The 4,752-nt window shown below is 40.0% G+C and overlaps 1 non-coding gene and 1 pseudogene across 1 annotated transcript; both read left to right on the forward strand.

Moving 5' to 3' along the window:
- Positions 1-2,343: 2,343 nt before the first annotated feature.
- On the forward strand, positions 2,344-2,461 carry LOC145391273 (5S ribosomal RNA; annotated as a pseudogene).
- Positions 2,462-2,690: 229 nt separating this feature from the next.
- On the forward strand, positions 2,691-2,808 carry LOC145391313 (5S ribosomal RNA). Its single transcript, XR_013895827.1, has one exon. It is a non-coding gene; the product is annotated as a 5S ribosomal RNA (ribosomal RNA).
- Positions 2,809-4,752: the final 1,944 nt, after the last annotated feature.

Genomic DNA, 4,752 nt, shown 5'->3' on the forward strand with positions numbered 1-4,752 from the left:
GCTGCTTCAGGGTACACCTTGTATAGCATACTCTCCAAGTCATGAGCAAGCTGCTGTAGGGACTTGCCTCGAGCCCGTACATTGCTCCTGAATCTTGCTCTATAACCCTCTGTCTGGTACATGGTTCCATACCTGTGCTCCAGTACTTCTACTGAGGACTGATAACTGTTCCTCTCTTCTTCTAACATCTGGACAAGAATCTCCACTGCTGCACCCTTAAGGCTAGTAGCAAGCTGCACTGCCCACTGCCTGTCATCCCAATCATTCTGATCTGCATGTAACTCATATTGTAAGCTTCCCAAGATACTCTACCATCAAATTCCTGAGGTTTCTTTTTAACTGGATCCCCATTATAGTCATGCACTTCATTTGTTTGGGGCCGAAAAACTGGGGCATCATAATTAAGTCCAGGACTAAAAACTCCTACATTCCGATTATTAAACTCTGTAATGCTACCTTTAGATGCTTGGGATCTGTCAAGATTCACCATACATTGTCCATTCTTTTCATACACTGCCTGTACATAAACCTCATTCTCAGCAGTGCAGTATTTCTCTACAGCCTTAATTCTCTGACTAATTATCTTCACATGGTAGACTGCATGCTTCAACTGGTTATGCACATGCTGTATTTACTCCATCATTATTCCCTCATTAATCTTCAACTGGTCATCTACATGCTGTGTACACTCCATCACATCATTGCTTACCTCATACTTCTGCTGCCATAGCTCAGCATATGCTTTCTCCTTCAACTGTTCCTCTTCTTCCTTCAGTTCCCCCATGAAAGCATCTAGCTCTCATTGCATCCTCAATTGTAACTCCCTTTGTTGCCCCTGTAATACATCTTGAAGTCGTTCATATCATTCTTTCTGTCCTTCACATTGTGCCTGTAATTGTTCTTTGATTTCATTCTTGAGCTCTCTCTGTTCTTCAGTTTCTGCATGTAATTGTTCTTTGAGTTCTTTTTGTCTTTCATTCTGTGTTTGTAATACAGTAGCTTCTTGATTGCTGCCATACATGCTTTCTCCTGTCTAGCTTGGCCTCTTGTCTGTACACCTTCTACCTCCATGTCGCAGATTTGACTCACTGCAGCACTTTTCTAATTTCCCACACTCCTGACACCACTGTTACATCCCCATCCAACACTGCCACAGGCTTCAACAGCAGTAGTTCTGTATAGGAATGACGATGCCCAGTGAGTTGTTTCTTCCTAGAGGCAGCCTTTCAATGTATAACAAAACAGATCAGCACAGACGTGGTAAATAAACACTGGCTTAAATTCACTGTCTATAATTTCCAAATAACTACACTTTTAATGCTTGCCAACTTTACTTCACTGTTTTCACAAGTACCGGAGCTATACAATCTCTACTAACTGCACTGACACTGAACTAAACATAAACTAAACTGAAACGAAACTAACTGCCCTAGGCTCTTCCACCTCCTTAAATAGCTTTCCCTTTTTCTGCAGAATTCTAGTACACTCTCGAAGGGGCAACAGTTACGATCTCGGAGACGTCCAAAATATCCAGTTTTCTTACACTATGTAACACTCTAAATAATTTTGCATACAGTCTGAGATAAAACTACATAATTTGACAAAATAATCACATCAATAAAACATTATAGAGAAAAAGAAAAAAAAAATGTTAACGTATATCTTTCAAAATACCTCCGCTCACAAATAGCAGGCTAACTGGCAACTCTCACTTGTTACTGAAAAATACGAGAAATGCTGAGAACCTTCCAGTACTTCGTAACTAATAAATCCCGCTTCTCAACAATATGTTACTATGTTGAAAGTGGCACGTGTGCCTCTTAGTAAAGCAGCAGCCTGCTGGATACGTTGTTCTCGTTAGACTCAATATGCCTACTTATCAACCTACTTCCTGTACCATGTCTCACCCACCCAGTCCCACACACAAGCAACAGGTCTGCTCTGTTTACCCACAAGTATATTGCCATGTCTACTTCTGTATTATTTCTACCAAAAAAACAACACAGGTATACATTGAAAATATTATTTTGATTATTTCATATGATTTTTATATATTTTTTTGGTGCTGAATTTCCATCATCTAACATTTTTTCACAAAACACTTTTTTTTTGTTCTCAATTATAGCTTCTTTCTTCTTTTTTAACTCATTTCTCTCTATATAATTATTTACGTATGGACATTTCATTATAATGATCGTATGTTTTTATTTAGTATTTTCTGATATTAAAATCTATGTTTAAAACAACATGGTTATTTTATTTGATAATATCCCAGAATATACCTGGAACATACACAGTGGTGAGTCACTAGTCAAGGAGTATGGCAAACATATATCAGTGTGACTCATTTACTAACCACGTTGAGTACACCGCTTCCCGTTCGATCAGCGAAGTTAAGCAACGTTGGGTCTGGTTAGTACTTGGATAGGTGACCGCCTGGGAACACCAGATGCTGTTGGCATCCCTACGTCAAGTGGGGTTGGTGGAGGATTAGTGCCCCTCCCTGTAAAACAATTAACTCTAAGCCCTTGGCCACCCTGTCTGGGATACATGGCGTCTGGGGATGGATGGATATTTATTGCAAATGGTAGTTTATTGCATTAATCCTTGGTTTATTTCACTGACATAAGTGGCCCTGTGCAGAAACTTGCCAAACATTATAATGAGAAGAATGCAGACTACTTATAGATTCATCTGGCCATACCACGTTGAATACACCGCTTCCCATCCGATCACCGAAGTTAAGCAACGTTGGGTCTGGTTAGTACTTGGATGGGTGACCGCCTGGGAATTCCAGATGCTGTTGGCATCCCTACGTGTCAAGTGGGGTTGGTGGAGGATTAGTGCCCCTTCCTGTAAAAACAATTAACTCTAAGCCCTTGGCCACCCCATTTGGGATACATGGCGTCTGGCAATGAATGAATGAAATCTAAAAGATGCCTGAAAGAGGTACTTCATCATAATGGTAATAATTATACATGAATTCCTGTTGCTCATTCTGTGCATTTAAAAGAAACATACCAGAATTTGGCAAATCTTTTCGAGAAAATCAGCTACAATGAACACCATTGGTTCAGACGTGGGGACCTGAAAGTTTTGTGGATCTTACTGGGTCAGCAGTCAGGTATACAAAATTCACGTGCTTTCTCTGTAAGTGGAACAGCAGAACCAAGGATTTACACTGGGTTCAGAAGGAATGGCCGAATAGAAAAGATCTACAGCTTGGTGCCAAAAACATCATTAGACCAGCTTGGTGAATCCTGATAAAGTGCTGATACCACTGCTTCATATTAAGCTTGGATTAATGAAGCAGTCTGTCAAAGCCCTATCAAAATATAGGGTATGTTTTATGTATCAATGCCAGAAGTTTCCTAGTTTGTCTGAAGGTAAACCGAAAGAGGGCTTATTTACTGGACCTGATGTTAGAAACTGATTTCCCATGCAGAATTTGATGATGCGATGAACAACCTGGAACGAGAGACTTGGGTAGCTTATCATTCAAAGTAGTAATTTCTAATTTTAGGTAAGAATAAGGATCCAACTTATACACAAACTGTGAGAAATTTGTTGGTCAAGTATAAGGAGTTAGGTTGCAACATGATTCTGAAAGTTCACTTTTTGGATTATCATTTGAAATTTCCCCTCGAATATCTTGGAGTGGTGAGTAATGAACGGGGTGAATATCAAGGACATGGAAAGAAGGTACACCCGGCAACAGTTCCGCCTGGGCCCCCCCAGTAGCGAAATATAGTAGATGTGGCAGAAGTGTGTGTGTTTGTTCGTCTGTACATCCTCGAGAAATGTTCGGATCGTCAACTCTCTCACTCCATTGTGAACGTGAATCGGCCTTTGAGTTCACTCCATAGATGGCGGTGTGTGGTTATGGGGGAGAGACGGGAGGTCAGGACGGTAGGTGGGTCGGGTTGGGGGGGACGAACAGCTAGGTTGTTTGTATTGGACATGATAATAGTTTTCCCAGTCAATATTGTGGATCGTTTCAGGTTACTGACACTTTGTATTCCTAACAACAATAAAAAAAATGAAATATTGTTGCATTTCTACCCGTTACAGTATATTCCACGATGATTGGATATCCTCCATAACTTATTCCCCCTCTCTCTCTCTCTCTCTCTCTCTCTCTCTCTCTCTCTCTCTCTCTCTCTCTCTCTCTCTCTCTCTCTCTCTCTCAGGTCATTAAGTAATCAGTATATAGCATTATCAGCACAGATTAAAGAGGATTTGTCTTTTAATTAAAACTGCTGACAAAGGCCGATTCACGTTCACAATGGAGTGAGAGAGTTGACGATCCGAACATTTTTCGAGCATGTACAAACGAACGAACACACACACTGTGCCACATCTACTATATCTCGATACTGGGGGGCCCAGGCGGAACTGTTGCCGGGTGTACCAGGGACGTTTGGATGTCAGTATAATGGCGGGCTACTGCTGGATGATTCATCGGGAACACATCAGAAAAAGTGTACAAACTACTGGCCACGAAACAAAGTTTTGGAGCAAGTTACCAAGGTTAGAGAAGTTATATGTGAGTCATAGAATATCTAGTGTTGTTTTCTTAATGAATAGGTTTATAAAATTACTTTGATTTAATATTTGATATGGTATATGTCAATAAAATTTCCCATTAATTTTGTATTAATATGTGATGTGATGGAAACATTTTAAATGTATTTTTATAAGGTGTTCATAAGTGCAATAAAAAATAACTATTCAGAATTAAAAGTTTTTAAT

This window comes from Coenobita brevimanus, chromosome 17 (assembly GCF_032717465.1).
Source record: "Coenobita brevimanus isolate Jiangsu-jjx chromosome 17, ASM3271746v2, whole genome shotgun sequence".
Lineage (NCBI taxonomy): Eukaryota > Metazoa > Arthropoda > Malacostraca > Decapoda > Coenobitidae > Coenobita > Coenobita brevimanus.